Below are 19,928 nucleotides of genomic sequence, written 5' to 3' on the forward strand. Positions count from 1 at the left end.
TGTATATATAAATGCCTGGATTACTTTAAATTTGATGAATCTCTTATACACTGGGTTAAAGTTATGTAGAGCAACCCCAGATGTAAAATAGTAAATAATGGTTACTTCTCAGAAAGTATTGCGCTTTTAAGAGGAGTACAACAAGGCTGTCCGTTGTCTCCATATCTATTTCTTATGGCCWTTGAAATGCTAGCTATTAAAATTAGATCCAACAAGATAATCTAGGGGTTAGAAATCCAGGGGATAAAAACAAAAGTTTCAATGTACAGTTGAAGTCGGAAGTTTACATACACCTTATCCAAATACATTTAAACTCAGTTTTTCACAATTACTGACATTTAATCCTAGTAAACATTCCCTGTTTTAGGTCAGTTAGGATCACCACTTTATTTTAAGAATGTGAAATGTCAGAATAATAGTAGAGAGAAGGATTTATTTCAGCTTTTATTTCTTTCATCACATTCCCAGTGGGTCAGAAGTTTACATACACTCAATTAGTATTTGGTAGCATTGCCTTTACATTGTTTAACTTRGGTCAAATGTTTCGGGTAGCCTTCCACAAGCTTCCCACAATAGGTTGGGTGAATTTGGGCCCATTCCTCCTGACAGAGCTGGTGTAACAGTGTAACTGGGTCAGATTTGTAGGCCTCCTTGTTCGCACACGCTTTTTCAGTTCTGCCCACACATTTTCTATAGGATTGAGGTGATGGCCACTCCAATACCTTGACTTTGTTGTCCTTAAGCCATTTTGCCACAACTTTGGAAGTATGCTTGGGGTCATTGTCCATTTGGAAGACCCATTTGCCACCAAGCTTTAACTTCCTGACTGATGTCTTGAGATGTTGCTCCAATATATCCACATAATTTTTCATCCTCATGACGCCATCTATTTTGTGAAGTGCACCAGTCCCTCCTGCAGCAAAGCACCCCCGCAACCTGATGCTGCCACCCCCATGCTTCACGGTTGGGATGTTGTTCTTCGTCTTGTAAGCCTCCCCCTTTCTCCTCCAAACATAACGATGGTCATTATGGCCAAACAGTTCTATTTTTGTCTCATCAGACCAGAGGACATTTCTACAAAAAGTACGATCTTTGTCCCCATGTCTTGGCTGATTTCTTTTGATTTTCCCATGATGTCAAGCAAAGAGGGACTGAGTTTGAAGGTAGGCCTTGAAATACATCCACAGGTACACCTCCAATTGACTCAAATGATGTCAATTAGCTTATCAGAAGCTTCTAAAGCCATGACATCATTTTCTGTAATTTTTCAAGCTGTTTAAAGGCACAGTCAACTTAGTGTATGTAAACTTCTAACTTCTGACCCACTGGATTTGTGATACAGTGAATTATAAGTTAAATAATCTGTCTGTAGACAATTATTGGAAAAATCACTTGTGTCATGCACAAAGTAGATGTCCTAAACGACTAACCGAAAAAAACGACTGTTCTTGCTGACAAGCAAACTAAATAACCAACAATGGGTACCATAAGTATTCAATGAATTTAACAGATATTTTTGTTATTGATCTACACAAAATAGTCTGTAATGACAAAGTGGAAGAAAAATTATATATWTTTTTAATTTATGAAAAATAAAACACAAATATACCTCGATTAGATTAGTATTCACCTCCGAGTCAATATATGTTAGAAACACCTTGTCACGTTCGTCGTAATCCTCCTCGTCTGAGGAGGAGTAAGGATCGGACCAAAGCGCAGCGTGGTTTGAATACATCTTCTCTATTTATTATAAYGAAGACGAAGAACACTAAACAAACTTACAAAAACAACAAAACGAACGAACGTGAAGCTATATATGAAAAGTGCAGACACAGGCAACTTACACATAGACATAGACAATAACCCACAACCCACAATACAAAACAGACTACCTAAATATGGTTCCCAATCAGAGACAACACAAAACACCTGCCTCTGATTGAGAACCATATCAGGCCAAACTAGAAAACCCCACATAGAAACAGACAACATAAAACTGCCCACCCCAACTCAYGCCCTGACCATACTAACTAAAGACAAAACAAAGGAAAATAAAGGTCAGAACGTGACACACCTTTGGCAACGATTACAGCTTAAAGTATTATTAGGCAAGTCTCTGCACACCTGGATTGTGCGATATTTGCCCATTATTCTTTTCAAAATTATTCAAGCTCTGTCAAGGTGTTGGGGATCATGGCTAGACAGTCTTGCCATAGATTTTCAAGAAGATTTGTGTCATAACTGTAACTTGGCCACTCAGGAACATTAACTGTCATTTTTTTTACCAACTAGTGTAGATTTGGCCTTATGTTACAGGTTATGCTGAAAGGTAAATTCCTCTCCCAGTGTTATGTATAAAGCAGAATGAAGCAGGTTTTCCTCTAGTTTAGGATGAACTCCAAAAGTATTGGTATTGTGACCATTTTCTATTACTTTTTTTGTCTCTGTACTCTAGCACTTTGGATTTGAAATGATACAATGACTATGATGTTAAAGTGCAGACTGTCACCTTTAATTTGAAGGTATTTTCATCCATATCGGGTGAACCGTTTAGAAATTACAGCACTTTCTGTACATAGTCCCCCCATTTTAGGTGACCAAAAGTATTGGAATACATTCACTTATATCTGTATTAAAGTAATCAAAAGTTTAGTATTTTGTCCCATATTCCGAGCATGCAATCATTATACCAAGCTTGTGACTCTACAAACTTGTCGGATGCATTTGTTGTTCGTTTTGGTTGTGTTACAGATGATTTTGTTCCCAATAGAAATTAATGGTAAATAATGTATTGTGTCATTTTGGAGTCACTTTTATTGTAAATAAGAATATAATATGTCTCTAAACACATCTACATTAATGTGGATGCTACCATGATTATGGATAGTCCTGAATGAATCATGAATAATGATGAGTGAGAAAATTACAGATGCACAAATATCATACCCCCAAAATATGCTAACCTCTCACCATTACAATAACAGAGGTTAGCATTTTTGTGCTCGGTTATTAATCTACGACACTCAGGCTGCACTAGTCAGGCACACCAATATTTTAAAAGATAGTGTGAATTAAAAAAAAATCTTGGAGAAGATGAGTCTTTAACTGGCTATTTGACCGACGCTTTGGGAAAACACTGCATGCACGTATACACGCGTACACACACGCACACCCCAATTCATGTTTGTTTATGCCAGCAGGTTCCTAAAGAGACGATTGAGCCAATAAGTCTGCAAGGCTACAYGGTTAGTTGACCATGGCCCTAACTGTCTCTCTACCTTGCAAGGAATACAACTTGCAAGTCATTGAAGCCTTACAGGGGATATTGGTTACTTTCCCCAACACTACTTTTGCCCTAACCCCATCTGCCCGTTTCACCCCTGGGGAGCGGAAATATCTTTTCACCAGCTAACCCCAGGAGATTTCCTCTCGCTGTGTGTCAGCCTCTCTCATTTGCTGTGTCGCTCTAAATAATATACTCTAGACAAGTATTCATTACCTTCAAGAATAGACTTTCGTCCAGTGGCCTTGTTGGCAGAGGGGTAGTTAATAATGAGGTGGGAACAGGGAACAGCCTTGCCTGCTGTCCCGGCTCCGAGCTACACTAGCAATATGAAATAGTGGATGCGTCCAGGATTGGCACGCTTATGCGCCCTGGTAAAAAGTAGTGCACTATATAGGGAATAGGGTGCCATTTGGGACAGAGAGAAATGTGGTAACGGCTGTTGAGGTTGTTGACTGTATTGTCCAGAGCCTGGAGATTTAGTGCTGTTTATGTAGTGTTTCAAAAGGTGGAGGCAAGAGAGCACTTTGCAGTACCATATGCGATCTGGGGTGGGGTATCGGCTTGAGAATGAATTAATCAATTAAAGGGCAAGAGCTGAGCGCATGGGGTAACAGGAGCTGACGCCCGTAGGCCAGCGCTTTGATCTCTTCGGTGTGCTCTGGGGCCCTATAACGATACACCTGGAAGCCCTTCAGAAAGTAAAAAGACACACGCGCATTTGTAATTAGGCTTGACTGCTGAATGAGCGATGCAAGGCGGACTTGGGTTACATTTGACAAATGGAGGTAGGCTTCGGGCCCTACCCTGGGTGAACTTTCCATTCTTGCAGAAGGGGGAAAGACTGTAAAATGGAAGACCCGTTTTCGGTTGTGTTAACCATGTAAGCCATGTAAGAGAGAGAGATTTATTTTCCCTTTCGTACTTCAACTATTTGCACATTGTTACAACACTATACATAACCATAATACAACATTTTAAATATTATTTTTTAACTTTTGTGAGTGTAATGTTTACTGTTCATTTCTGAGTTTATTTCACTTTTGTTTAGTATCATTTCCACTTGCTTTGGCAATATAAACATGTTTCCCATGCCAATAAAACCCTTGAATTGAAAGTGAGAGAGAGCAAGAGAGAGAATTTACAGAGCTTCTTAGTCATTGTCTCCCCACAGGTTACTATGACGCAGTCCACAGGCCATGAAAAAAGATAAACTGGAAAAACAAAGGGAAAGTATTGCCAACATCCATCTACATGAAGAGTCAACATGCTAAGCACTGCAATAAACATGATAACAAGCCAAACAAGCCAAACACTTTGTTTGAATAACTTGATCTACTGTATCAACTAATGATCCACAGATACAGTCAATGTGATTTATGCATGTCAATTCAAATGTAGTCTAATGTCAAGGAGGGGTTAGTAGGTAAACGTATTTATTTATTTTTATTTAACCTTTATTTAACTAGGCAAGTCAGTTAAGAACAAATTCTTATTTACAATAACGGCCTACACCGGACAAACTCGGATGACGCTGGGCCAATTGTGCGCCGCCCTATGGGACTCCCAATCACAGTCTGATAATCAAACCAGGGTGTCAACTTGCGCCTAGTTGTTGTAGTATTTTAATAGAGTAAATCAATGCATGAGCCTTGGTAAATTAGTAGTTTGATAGCTTTGAAGAGAACAATCTACCCTATATAAAGTATTGCACAAACCAGTCATTTACTGACATGATGGACCCATACAAACATAGAGGAATATACGCAAACACAGACATGCACAACAAAACAAAACACATTACCTGTGATTGACCTATTCAATAAAGCAACAAAGTGCTACAGATCAAGGGCAGGCTCCTAATTTGACAAAGTGGAATTGAAACAAAAACCAGGTCAACAACTTGCCCATCACGTATGAACAGGAGTGGGTCCAGATATCCAAAAGAAACCCAACCCCAGAGAAGGAAGATGAAACAACTTCAGATAAGAGCCAAACTTTGGATAAACCAGATCAGTGTCGCTTTAGGTGGATGTGAAAGATGGCTATGGAAGACTGCCTAAATAGGCTAGTGTCTCAAGTAATTTGGCTACAGCATCGAGCCTATGGTTAACGGCACGTAGCCTATTGGCAACAGCATAGGCACCCATTTGACATTATCATACACACCTAATTCTTAAAAACATCAACAATACTGACATGTCTCCATATGACAAAACCATGTAATCAAACTGACAACTGACTTCCAGCGGACTTGTCACTTTTTCCAGAGTGAGTAGAGCGTAAGCGCCACTTGAATTCTTSAAAATGAAACCTGAGCAAAATTTTACACTGAGCAGCACGAGCCTCTCGCAGAGCGAGCCTCTCGCAGAGCCATGCCGCTTATGCCCAAGGTTAATTGAAATGAATGGGAGCGTCTCACACTCTGTACAAGTTACACTTGCAGTGTAGCAGTCCTGTTACAGTCAACACACCAGAGTTTAGGCTACTTGAGTCCACTTTGTGGGAGTCGATAAACGGTTGATTTCTCGCAGGATCTGTTAGAACTATGGCACTTTTATGTACTTTACTGACCTATCGTTAAACCCCACTTCACAAGGCTTCATATTAAGGAACTGAGACTGAGGAATGGATAGTTGGAGTTCAATGGAGTTTGAACAGTTAAATCGTTTCAGAGGAGTGGTGGACACAACCCCTGTTGTTTCCTGGCCATTAGTTAGCTGTGCATATTGAGCATAAGTGCTAAAAGCTGATTGGAATGCACATGACACAGAGAGGGGAGGTTGAACGGCTAGGCCCTTTTATGGCATGCTGTGTGTGTGTGTGTGTGTGTGTGTGTGTGTGTGTGTGTGTGTGTGTGTGTGTGTGTGTGTGTGTGTGTGTGTGTGTGTGTGTGTGTGTGTGCTGTCTCTTATACACATCTAGATGTGTATAAGAGACAGGTGTGTGTGTGTGTGTGTGTGTGTGTGTGTGTGTGTGTGTGTGTGTGTGTGTGTGTGTGTGTGTGTGTGTGTGTGTTGTGAGATTGACACCTCAGGTCTGGCTGAGGTTAGCGGGAGATGGCGCTCTCTTCGTGTCAGTCTATTGCTGCCTCACAGGCTCGCGCTAACTCTTGGGAGCTGTCACTTTTCAAAGCGCTGTCTGAATGTGATGAAGAGGAAACTGTGCACTAAAAGGCAACAATGCGCTCACTGTGCCATCCTTGACTTCAACCACACACGTTTGTTGACGCAGTTCTAGTGACCAGGCAAATCCATTCTTCTCTAAACTCTTGGGCAGGGATAAAAAGCATGACTATTCTTTTCATGCCTAGGCATTGCCTAATCCTCCAGCAGGGAAAAAAGAGCAGAGAGAGAGAGAGAGAGAGAAAGAGTGTGTGTGAGTGAGAGAGCATGAGGCAGATAAGAGGCACAAGGCTCATCTGCAGAGGTGAGGGTCAAAAAGTTATTACCCCAGTGGAGTAAATTGCATTCCATCTATTGTTAATGTTACGTTCCCCAGTTTATATGTTTTGGGTATGTATGTGTTTGTATGTGTGTATTTCAGGAAATGGCTTCCTGGATTCTAAGCAGCTGATTGGTCGGCCCCATCGATGATTGGAGCTCTGAACCCTCCCTCTCGTCAGGGGAAACAGCTGTTTTCAATTACCAATTCCTTCTCCAGCTGGATAAAAGCCAGTGTTCCTTTGTCAAAAAGAGGGAGAGCGTCTTTGTATCGGCTGTGTTGGTTTGGTAAATTTGTTGTAAAGTATTTTGTAGCCGGTCCTGCAGAGGTATGTGTTTGCTATAGTACTTGGTGTTTGTGGTTTATTCAAATTGTTCACTGAGTTTGGTGACTTATTCTGTTTAATTTGTTCCCAGGGGGGAAGGGGAAGGCACCTTGGGAGTGTTTAGGCAAGAGGTCTGTGGGCATACATATACCCATAGTATATACTCTGTCTATGCACACTAGGTAAGACCTGGGTGGACCATCCCCTGTATTTTGGTTAGCGTACCAGGTGGTGTTAAGAAGAGGTAAGTAGTGGGTAGGTAGGAGAGGGGACTAACTTTTACTTTCTTTGGTTCTGTCCAGCCCCTTCCCCACATTTACTGTGTTAAGGAAATAGAATCTCTGTTAATGGTAATATTCTCTGCTTCTTTCATCCTTACCTGCACCTACAATCACATACCTCTTTCACTCCACGGGGAGTTGAGTGTAGCAGGGGTTGYGTTCCCTCCAAGAGTTGTATGTAACAGTTAACAAACCAAGGTAAACTAGCAATGAAGCAGAAGTACAAGGGCCATATGCAATCAATCATTGTAAAGTGACATGCTATTGTAGACAGATTATCTACTAGTTTTGTGTTTACTAGCGTAGCTGGGACTCTAAGGTTACCCATAAGGTTGTTTTTTGCATATAGTGAGGATATACCATACAGGGCTTGACAATAACTTTTTAGCCACTTGAACAAGAATGATGCACTGTTCCATTATGGTTTGCCTGGAGGATGGTTGGCCATCCTTTTTAGCCTATAAAATATTTCAACATTACAATTACAACCAAATACATCAAATAATTTCCTCATTCAAGGAAACCAAGACATGCTTATCTATAAACTTGTAAGGCTAAAATATGCAGGTTTCAGGGAAGATCTGTTGACAGCATGGGAGTTTGTCAATTAGGCTACTYTAAGAATATGTTTTACATTGTCATTACGACAGACTTATTTCTCAACTCCCAATATTGAGTGCTTGAGGCGGTTTTACAACCGGAGTATGTGCAATTGGTTTATTAACACTAAAGGTTTTCGCTGTAAATGTACAGCATTATACTGGCAGCAGAGTTGCCAGGTAAATACTGTAATGTTGCATGTTTTACAATAAGAAATTATACAATTACAGTAATTGGCTGGCAACTCTGCTGCCAGTTTAATGCTGTTTGCTAAGAGCTGGCAGCAAGCTGATAGATCTGCTGTTAGATACAGTGAAGGCTGCTTTACCACTCTTGGGTAGTGGAATTATTTTGGCTTCCCTCCAGACTTCAGGACAAAGACATTCCTCTAGGCTCAGATTAAAGATATGACAGGAGTGGCTATAGTCAGCTAACATCCTCAGTAGCTTTCCATCCAAGTTGTCAATGCCAGGAGGTTTGTCATAATTGAACAATAATTTTTCCACCTCTCCCACACTGACTTGCAATGCTTTTCTTTCAGTCTTTTTTTTATGCATGAATACGATGGCTCACTGTTCATTGTTGGTATTTCCTGCATAAGTTTGCCAACTATGTCAATGAAGCAATCATTAAAATAATTGGCAACATCAAGTGGTTTTGTGATGAATAAGCCATCTGATTCGATGAAAGATGGAGTTGAATTTGTCTTTCTGCCCATAATCTAATTTAAAGTACTAAAGTGTTTTTTTTTCATCAATTCTTTATCATTGATCCTGGCTTCATAATATAGTTTATTTTTTCTGTTGAGTTGTCACATTTCTCAAATTTGCAGCCAGTCMGATGTGTAGCCAAAACTTATTAGCCACTCCTTTTGCCCCATCTCTTTCAACCATAGTCTTTCAATTCCTCATCAATCCATGGAGACTTAACAGGTGCATGTTTATCAATAATTGGAAGAAGCAATTTCATAAATTCATCAAGGGCAGCGTCTGGATGCTCCTTATTAATCATATCTGACCAACACATCCTCCACATAAGAGGCACAGCAAAATCTTTTGTATGATCTCTTATACACTATTTTAGGCCCAGCATTTTGAACTTAGGCGTTCCTGGATATAGACACTATTTTGATCACTGCATCCAATGAGTACGGATACAGTATTAGTAAAAAATGTGATTGATACATGTGGATGATCTTGTTCCTGTAGTGTTTGATTAATAACCAGATTACAGGCACTGGTAACAGTGAAGTTCTCTTGAGTGGACAGCTTGATGAAAACCAGTAGTAGACCACTATTTACATTACATACACTATCAAGCATTTCACACATATTATTTAGATACTGACTGTTAGCACTTGGTGGCCTATAGCAACACCCCAAAAGAAAAGGCTTTAGATGTGCCAAGTGAACCTGCAACCACTACACTTCAATAACACTTGACATAAGATCTTCTCTAAGCATTACAGGGATATGGCTCTGAATATATACTGCAATACCTCCCCATAAGCATTTATGTCTATTCTATAGATGTTATACCCTTGTATTGCTACTRCTGTATCATCAAATTAATTATCTAAGTGAGTCTCAAAATTGCTAATATACAAATGTTCTGATGTTAGCAAGTTGTTTTCATTAACCTTATTTCTAAGGCTACATATATTAATATGGCCTATTTTCAGCCCTTTCCTGGGTAAATTATCAAAGATAGACATAATTATGGGAAAGAGCAAACAATGCAAAAGAAAAAATATATACATTCAGCCGTCCATTGCTGTGTGTGTGTGCGCGCTGTGGGGTTGAAGCTACGAACACATAGGCTTGGTTCTCTCATCCCTTCCAGGCTTCTGGGAGGGAGGGTGGACAATAGGCCTGTCCCCACGAGCTCTGGCAGCTTTCATGGCTGGGATAAGTTCTTTCCTCTTTTGGCGCACAGCTTTAGGATAGTTCTCGTTGAGGAAGGTAAGTTCCTCAAGTCCTTGGCTCTTTCCAGAACAGCTACCATGTCCTTGAAACTCAGGAACTTGACCAGTAATCGGCCTGGGCCTGTCACCTGGGCCGGTGGTTGGTTTTCTAGTCCTGTGGGCACGCTCCACCTCAATCTTCCTGTGGTCCATCATCAATTTCTCCAAGATCATTTCCCTCACTTTGTCCTCAGACTCCATCCAGGTCTCATGTGGAGATTCTTCAATTCTGTCCACAACCATGTGCCTTGATCGTCCCTTGAGATTTCTCCATTTTTATCATAGATTCACAAATAGAACTGATGTCCTCTCTCAATGACCTACATATTGCTGTCATCTTGCCRTTCTCCTGTTTCAACTCATCGAGCTGACTCTGGGAGAATTGCAAACTGTTCTTCAGGTCCTGGACCTCTCTGGTCAGATTGCCCATTATTTTATTAGTTGAATCCACCAGTATTTGGACAAAACACTTGAAGCTATTTTCTTGTTGTAACAACTGCTTGTAGAACTCTTTCTGTTCGTTTAATAGATCTTTCACCTGTGATAGACACCACTGTCCTCAATGGTACTCCTGCCGGATTTGGTCTTTGTCATGGTAGCTAGTGTAGGTTACGCTGTTACTCCTCGCAGTTCCAGAAAAGGGAGGTCACAAGGAAAATTGAAAACAACAATGAACAACAGAGATCTAGACAGCCACAAACCTGAGAACCCGCGGTCCCAGCCACAAATAGCTAACTGCATCGCGGGCTGCGTTCAAGCTTGATAGCAGCTAGCCTAGCTGCTAGCTAGTTGCCTACGCCAAATAGCTCCTCAGACTCGGCCTTGGTCGGCAGGATCACTGGACAGAGAGTAGCCGTCCCAGCAACTGATGCCAACTGCGTCGCGGGATCCAAACTCAAAAGCTAGCTACTAAAAACCTTCCAATACACTTTCAAAACAACAAACTTATCTCTAGATTAAACGTGACAGATTTAAGGATTTTAATACAACTTGCACTTTTAGAGTCCTTAAAAAAGCTTCCAGAGACTACAGGGCAAAACAGACCAAGAACATTGCAAATACTTAGCCATTAAAAGTTTGAGGCTTGCTTCCACTCCAATATGTCCTTTATACAAATGTAATTGTTTGGACATTACTACCACATCAGTTCAATTGGAAGAGCACTCTCACTCACGGGTGCAACAAATGTAGCCTCTACAAGGCACGCCTCAAAATATGTTAATGAGACAAACAACAATACCATGCACCCACTAGTTTTCACAAGGTTTTGGCACTCCAAAAATATTGTTGGGTACTGTATTCTATGGGGTGGAATTACAGTACCATTTGAAATATAGTACTTCTTTACAGAAATGTGTATATTGTTAAACCAACGTTTTATTGGAATTTATGGTATAATTTACCAGGTACGCTTAAAATCACCCAGAGTGATTGTCTGAGCTTCATACGTCTCACCCGACAGCATGAGGTTGGCCCCTGAAACTGAAAATTTAAATCTACAGTAGGCATAAGCTATTACTGTAAATAAATCCAGTATGTTAGAGTAATTTTTACAGGATGCTTCCAATTACAGTTAATAACAGTATTTTTCTGCATTTTACCCATAATGCAATACAATCCACAGCATTAATTCTGTAAAACACATTAAAGGTATTTTACAGTCTTACAGTGAAAGGACCCGTTCATCAACTGCATGTTGGCAATTTGGGGTTATTCAAGAGTGCCGGTCGAAAGTTTTTAGGACATCGGACATGACAATGACATTAATACATGCATAGCTAAATAGTTAAATACCGAGATAACTAGCCAGGCTACACTATGTGTTAAATTGGCTATCTAGTTAGGTTTATGTTTCTCTCTCTCCCCTTGGGCTGACTCGCACTGGCACACTCTGTGAGGGAAAAATATATATATTTGTCACATGYGCTGAATACAACGCGTGTAAACTTTACTGCCCTTCCCAACAATACAGATTTAAAACGTAACACAAGAGGAATAAAATACACAAGAATGGAAGGTTACATACACCTTAGCCAAATACATTTAAACTCMGTTTTTTTTCTCACAATTCCTGACATTTAATCCTAGTAAAAATTCCCTGTCTTAAGTCAATTAGGGTCACCACTTTATTTTAAGAATGTGAAATGTCAGAATAATAGTAGAGAGAATGATTTATTTCAGCTTTTTTTTCTTTCATCACATTCCCAGTGGGTCAGAAGTTTACATACACTCAATTGTATTTGTAGCATTGTCTTTAAATTGTTTAACTTGGGTCAAACGTTTTGGGTAGCCTGCCACAAGCTTCCCACAATAAGTTGGGTGAATTTTGGCCCATTCCTCCTGACAGAGCTGGTGTAACAGTCAGGTTTGTAGGCCTCCTTGAGCGCACACGCCTTTCAGTTCTGCCCACAAATGTTCTATAGGATTGAGGTCAGGGCTTTGTGATGGCCACTCCAATACCTTGACTTTGTTATCCTTAAGCCACAACTTTGGAAGTATGCTTGGAGTCATTGTCCATTTGGAAGACCCATTTGCGACCAAGCTTTAACTTCCTGACTGATATCTTGATGTTGCTTCAATATATCCACATAATTGTCCATCCTCATGATGCCATCTATTTTGTGAAGTGTACCAGTCCCTCCTGCAGCAAAGCACCCCCACAACATGATGCTGCCACCCCCATGCTTCACGGTTGGGATGGTGTTCTTCGGCTTGCAAGCCTCCCCCTTTTTCCTCCAAACATAACGATGGTCATTATGGCCAAACAGTCCTATTTTTGTTTCATCAGACCAGAGGACATTTCCCCAAAAAGTACGATCTTTGTCCCCATGTGCAGCTGCAAACCGTAGTCTGGCTTTTTTATGGTGGTTTTGGAGCAGTGGCTTCTTCCTTGCTGAGCGGCCTTTCAGGTTATGTCGATTTATAGGACTCGTTTTAACTGTAGATATAGATACTTTTGTACCGGTTTCCTCCAGCATCTTCACAAGGTCCTTTGCTGCTGTTCTGGGATTGATTTGCACTTTTCGCACAAGTCTATCTCTAGGAGAGAGAACGCGGCTCCTTCCTGAGCGGTATGACGGCTGCGTGGTCCCATGGTGTTCATACTTGCGTACTATTGTTTGTACAGATGCATGTGGTACCTTCAGGCATTTGGAAATTGCTCCCAAGGATGAACCAGACTTGCGGAAATCTACAAAAAAAAWKTCTGAGGTCTTGGCTGATTTCATTTGATTTTCCCTTGATGTCAAGCAAAGAGGCACTGACTTTGAAGGTAGGCCTTGAAATACATCCACAGGTACACCTCCAATTGACTCAAATGATGTCAATTAGCCGATCAGAAGCTTCTAAAGCCATGATATAATTTTCTGGATTTTTCCAAGCTGTTTAATGGCACAGTCAACCTAGTGTATGTAAACGTATGACCCACTGGAATTCTGATACAGTGAAATAATCTGTCTGTAAACAATTGTTGGAAAAATTACTTGTGTCATGCACAAAGTAGATGTCCTAAATGACTTGCCAAAACTATAATTTGTGGAGTGGTTGAAAAACGAGTTTTAATGACAAGTGTATGTAAACTCCCGACTTCAACTGTACATAGAGTACCAGATTAATGTGCAGAGGTACAAGGTATTTGAGGTAGATATGTACATGAAGGCAGAGTAAAGTGACTAGGCATCCGGATAGATAATACACACAGGTGATGCACACATGAGAGCTGGAACAATGCAACAGAAATGATTGACACCGACCATAAAGGACACTTATTGCAGGCATTTTAATGATATTGTTCATTATGGTAAGCAGCCTATACTAGAGAATAAAAATGAAATTATGGGACAATTGATGGCTACAACCATCAAACTAGTAGTTTAAAGGATAAATKAAAAAAACTGGTGCACATTAATGTAATAAACTTATCAATCTATTTATCGCAATATGGATATACTGTATATATTTTTACATGCATCATGACTTTTGACAGATTTTCATGACCGTACGAACCCTGTTTGCTGAGAAGAAATCAGCTATAACTTTGCAAATAACTCACTAATTTGCAAGGAATATCAACATAAATGCAGCTCTGTGCTTTGATCTCCAAAGCATATCTCGCAACTGCGAATGATTTGAAAGACCGCTCCTGCCTATCAATGCCATACAATTATACTATGATGCGCTCTACAGAAATTAGGAGAACAGCAATACAGCTTCCAGAGGACACTCTGATCCAATTCGGAGTAATTATTTGATACTCTGCTTGTCAGACTTTTTTTACTTGGCTAGGGATGAGGACAAGGGTTAATGTCGAGCCCTGCCCATTATTCTGTTCTAAACTACTGTTATGATACTGTGATATAATTTAGGCCTATGGTAAAGGCAGACTTATGAATGGGGTGAGCTGGGGAGGGTGGAGGGCTAAATAAAAGTATTGCCGACTGTTGTTTTATAATAAAGAAGCATTCAACTTCCAATGTTCTCCAATATAGCTGCATTTTTCATGCACTGCACAGCCTTTACTACCAGTGATAAAGTAAATCTAATTCTCTACTGCTTTAGTTAGGTCAATTCCTGACAGTACAGAGGGAGAGGGCCAGTTGGGGAGAGATGCCAAGCACTGCAGCAAATCTGACTTGTGACCCTGCTGAAGCTTCACTCTCTCCAGGCAGCAGTCTGTTGTTACGCATTGCTGGCCACAGCTTTGTATCTGGCAGGCTCCAGAGCTGTGCTCCAAATGGCACACAATTCCTTATAAAGTGCACTATTTTTGACAAGAGCCCTGTGGACCCTGGTAAAAAGTTGTGCACTATGTAGGGAATAGGGTGCCATTTGGGAGCCAGACCAGCTCTCTATAGCCTTTCCCATAGGACGCTCATGGACAGGTGGTGTCTCAGGCAGCAGTAGCTATAGCGGGGAGAATCTCCCACTTCTCTCGTACACCAGAATACACCAGAGACTTCGTGGAATTTCTCTAATTAGGCTAATAAGTCTAAGGGCTCCATTTAATCAAACCTGTGAAGTATTATTGAGTAGTAGCATACAGTCAAAATATATATTTTTCCCTGTGGTCATATCAAATTGTATAATGGTTTTGGGGTAAACAGACTTCAATTAAGTAGATGCTTCCAGTTTTCCTAACCGCAAATAACAGAGTAAACGCTTCACACATCTTGCCGCTAATAGGCTCCATTTAGACGGGCAGCCCAATTTGGATATTTTTTTCACTAATTTGTATTTTGTCCAATCAGATCTGAAAAAGATCTGATGTGATTGGTCAAAAGACCAATTTAATGGAAAAAATATCAGAATTGGGCTGCCTGTGTAAACAGCAATAGTGTGGACACAGTGGTGTGTGACACCAACTAGATTCAGCAGCGGGCTGATTTTTACTTGAGCGGCTGGTCAGGGGGCTGGAACATAATTACAAATAATTTGTAGATTGCAAATTGACCGCAAGAAACCCAAACAGATAACATTTAACTAAAACAATAATTTCAAACCTTTCTTATTTGCTGCAGTCTTATGTCCCCCTCCCTGCACAGGGGGACAAATAAAATCAACTGTGGGCCACCAGTTGGGGAAGCCTGTGCTAAGGTATAAAAACCGAACCCACTCTATGCACACATCAATGCATGCAGATAGTTGCATGATAGGCACGTGTAAGCAAACTTTTTCAAAATCTTTTCTCCAGTGCACCGGTAAGTGTGCTTATTTATTCACAAACTCATATGAGAATCACGCTGGTCCCATTTTTCATGAGCTGAAATAAGATCCCAGAATTTTTCCATTTTCACAAAAATCATTTTTCTCACATTTTGTGCACATACTTTACATCCCTGCTCCCTGCTAGTTTACATCCCTGCTAGTGAACATTTCTCCTTTGCCAAGATAATCCATCCACTTGACAGGTGTGGCATATCAAGAAGCTGATTAAACAGCATGATCGTTACACAGGTGCACCTTGCTCCCTGCTAGTTTACATCCCTGCTAGTGAACATTTCTCCTTTGCCAAGATAATCCATCCACTTGACAGGTGTGGCATATCAAGAAGCTGATTAAACAGCATGATCGTTACACAGGTGCACTTTGTGCTGGGCACAATAAAATGCCACTCTAAAATGTGCAGTTTTGTCACAACGCCACAGATGTCTCAAGTTTTTAGGGAGCGTGCAATTGGCATGCTGGCTGCAGGAATGACCACCAGAGCTGTTGCCAGAGAATTTAATGTGAATTTCTCTACCATAAGCTGCCTCGAAGGTCATTTAAGAGAATTTGGCAGTACATCCAACCGGCCTCACAACCGCAAACGACGTCTAACCATGCCAGCCCAGGACATCCACATCCGGCTTTGTCACCTGCGGGATTGTCTGAGACCCACGACCTGGACAGTTGATGAAACAGAGGAGTATTTCTGTCTGTAATAAAGCCCTTTTGTGTGAAAAAACGAATTCTGATTGTCAGGGCCTGACTCCCCAGTGGGTGGGCCTGGCTGCCAAGTGGGTGGGCCTATGCTCTCCCAGGCCCACCCATGGCTGCACCTCTGCCCAGTCATGTGAAATCCACGTATTAGGGCCTAATGACTTTATTTCAATTGACTGATTTCCTTATATGAACTGTAATTCAGTAAAATCATTGTTGCGTTTATATTTGTGTTCAGTATAGTAGGTTCAATTTGTGATGTATATGTTTTTAAGCATTTTACCGAATAATGCCTACTGGAATTAAAAAGTAGGCTAGATGTGATCTATTCAAAATGACAAAACTATGCTATAGACCAGGCCTGGGCAATTATTTTCCATGGAGGTCCACATTAGAATATATTGTTGCCATCGCGGGCCAGAATCATATTACAGGATTATACATAATGTGTATGACTGTGTTGACAGATATCTACTGTAAATCACATCCAGATATGCTACTTACTTACTTTTTTAACATGCACAGAAATAAACCACATCCATGTTCTCCTTTTGGTAGGTATTTTCATTATTAAACATGCAATGAACTACACGGAGGGAAAAGTACCCTGTGCATTCAGCCCCATGGACAGAACTCTTGTTAACGGGTATGCACAAAAACAAGAAAGAGAGAGAGCTCAACATTACATTTAAACTACTCAATCAGTGTGAGGAGTGAAGTCTCTGATGAGCAGTGAAGTCRGGTATAGTTTCTGACATCGCTATGAGCAGGATTGGTGAGAGGTGAGAGTCAGTAAGAGATGATCTGTACCTTGACTTGTTATATTCATCACTGAAAATGTCTGTTCACATACATAGGTTGACCCAAACAGTACAAACATCTTCTAAACATGACTCCTGTTCATCGAGAGATGCATAGAACCTCGTCAGTGACATTGTTTTGAATAGTTCTCCAATCACTGCATCAGACTGAAGATAAGCTCAAGTTGCAGGTCAGTGGGAGCGTTATCCACATTGAAGGTGAAAGGAGAGGAAACCAACAGCATGTCATTTTCCAACACTTCGAAATCCTCAAATCGATGAGAAAACTCACCGTTCAGAGCACGCAGCAGCGATATATACTTCTCCCACTGGTCATCTGATAGGGAACAGACTAGTAGTGTCGGAAGGTGGGTGAGATTGTTGGCTTCTACTTGGCGGGTCAGGAGGATTAATTGTCCCTTGAAGGCTTTGACAAGGCTGTACATCTGATGTGCAAAAAGGCCCTTCCCTTGTAGTTTGGAATTCAGTTCATTCATGAGGGCCATGATGTCCACGGTGAATGCAAAATCAGCTAACCATTCTTTATCTTGCAGTTGAGGGAAATCCACATATTTTCCTTTCATTTGCAAAAACTCAGCCATCTCCGACATCAGGTCCCACACCCTTTTAAGCGCCTTCCCCAAACTCAGCAATCTCACGTTTGTGTGGTAGGGGAGAAATGCATGACCCGACGACTCTGTCACTTCCAACAGTAAGACAAACTGCCTGTGGTTTAAAGATTTTGCTCTTATGAAGTTTACCACTTTAGTGACTGTATCCACAACATGGCTCATTTTCACAACACATTTACAGAGCACCTCCTGATGAATAATGCAATGCAGGAAATACATTTTCTGATCTGGGTTCAGCTCAGCTACTTGATCTTGTATCCTTTTCAAAAGGTGTTTTTTCCTGTCAAATTTGGGCACCCGTCAGTGGTCACACTAGATAACTTTTCAAAACTCAGTTCCAGCTTCGCCACACATTTATTAACCTCCTCCAATAAATATTTTCCTGTGGTTGTGCTCTTCATTGGCTGCACTGAAGCAAGCTCCTCTGTAATTTCAAAGTCTGGGGTTATGCCTCGTAAGAATATCAACAACTGCGCCGTGTCACGTGCATCACTGCTATCATCCAGGATCAAGGAGAAATAGGTGAAATCCTTTACCTTGTGTTTCAACTGTTATTCCATATTCTCTGCGATGTCCTCAACACGCCGTGTCATGGTTCGTCTTGACAAGGAAACATTTTCAAACAGCTCTTTCTTGTCGGGGGCAAAGTACTGCTGCAGAGTCAATAAAAAATAATTTAATGAATTCGCCCTCAGCGAATGGCTTGCTATGTTTAGCAATTTTGTGGGACAGTACATACAGTTGAAGTCGGAAGTTTACATACACTTAGGTTGGAGTCATTAAAACTCGTTTTTCAACCACTCCACAAATTTCTTGTTAACAAACTATAGTTTTGGCAAATCGGTTAGGACATCTACTTTTATTATATATATTTTTTAAACCTTTATTTAAGTAGGCAAGTCAGTTAAGAACAAATTCTTATTTTCAATGACGGCCTAGGAACTTTGTGCATGACAAGTAATTTTTCAACAATTGTTTATAGACAGATTATTTCACTTATAATTCACATACACGAAGTTGACTGTGCCTTTAAACAGCTTAGAAAATTCCAGAAAATTATATCATGGCTTTAGAAGCTTCTGATAGGCTAATTGACATCATTTGAGTCAATTGGAGGTGTACCTGTGGATGTATTTCAAGGCCTATCTTCAAACTCAGTGATCGTACTTTCCTCTGGTCTGATGAAACAAAAATAGAACTGTTTGGCCATATTGATCATCGTTATGTTTGGAGGAAAAAGGGGGAGGCTTGCAAACCGAAGAACAACATCCCAACCGTGAAGCACGGGGGTGGCAGCATCGTGTTGTGGGGGTGTTCATTCATAAACACAACCAAACAATGATTTTTGGGGTTAACATATGACATTTATTTGTAACAATGTCATGAAGACACGTCATTGGCTTAGGTACGGGGGTATCGAGGCCCGACATTTTAAGTGTTCAAGAACTACAACGGCTAAATTTAGCCACTACTAGCGAACAATCAATGAAAATGTGTTGTAGTTGTTTAAATCCTGACCTTCCCCTTTAAGCCCTCTGTCCACACCAGAACAAGGACACACACACAACCCTGTCTGTCGACATACAAATCTCTAGTCTGGTATCCTGGTCTGCTTCAACTTCTCAAGTATAACGAGCCAACAGGAGCAATTAAATTGTTCTGAAAGAACTAGTTTGCTTCCCGTGGGAGTGGAGGGTGCCGCACCAATCTGCTCCCTTAATTAGCTCAGCAATGGAGGAACCCTTCGTTTTGTAGATTAAAGATAGGGAGGGGAGGAGATAACTAGAGGGTCAGCTCTCCACCACATCCTAGGCATAGGCAGTGCAATAGATAGACCAGTGTTTCCCCTATACCGTTGATTGTATGGCGGGATGGGTTCCCCCAATGACCAAAGCGTGGCTGTTGCCATTAGCCTTGTGCCCAGTCAGATTTTTTCTTTTTTTAAACAAACACTGACTGTCACTGCAATTCTATACAGTGCGCATACAAATGCAACCCAAACGGACAATTATTATATACACTCAGTGGCCAGTTTATTAGGTACACCACGCCGTTCACTAAAATGGTTCGCTCATACAGACAGTGAGACACGTGGCAGTGGTTTGCTATTTAAAGCAGGCAGACAGGTATCCAGTTACTGTTTAATTGAACGTTAGAATGGGCTAAATGAGTGACCTAAGCAA

General features: G+C 40.8%; 1 protein-coding gene across 2 annotated transcripts in view; it reads right to left on the reverse strand.

Moving 5' to 3' along the window:
• The window catches only part of ppp4r4 (protein phosphatase 4, regulatory subunit 4), a 116,592-nt gene that overhangs the window by 71,941 nt on the left and 24,723 nt on the right, over positions 1 to 19,928 (reverse strand). The window contains exon 1 of one of the 2 annotated variants that reach the window (XM_070435950.1): positions 18,282 to 18,369. The exons of the other annotated variant lie outside the window; for it this stretch is intronic. The gene's annotated coding sequence lies outside the window, so the exon portion shown is untranslated. Of the gene's footprint in view, positions 1 to 18,281; positions 18,370 to 19,928 lie in introns of those variants that run through there. 2 annotated transcript variants of the gene reach the window in all.

Source organism: Salvelinus sp. IW2-2015, linkage group LG28, assembly GCF_002910315.2.
Source record: "Salvelinus sp. IW2-2015 linkage group LG28, ASM291031v2, whole genome shotgun sequence".
NCBI lineage: Eukaryota > Metazoa > Chordata > Actinopteri > Salmoniformes > Salmonidae > Salvelinus > Salvelinus sp. IW2-2015.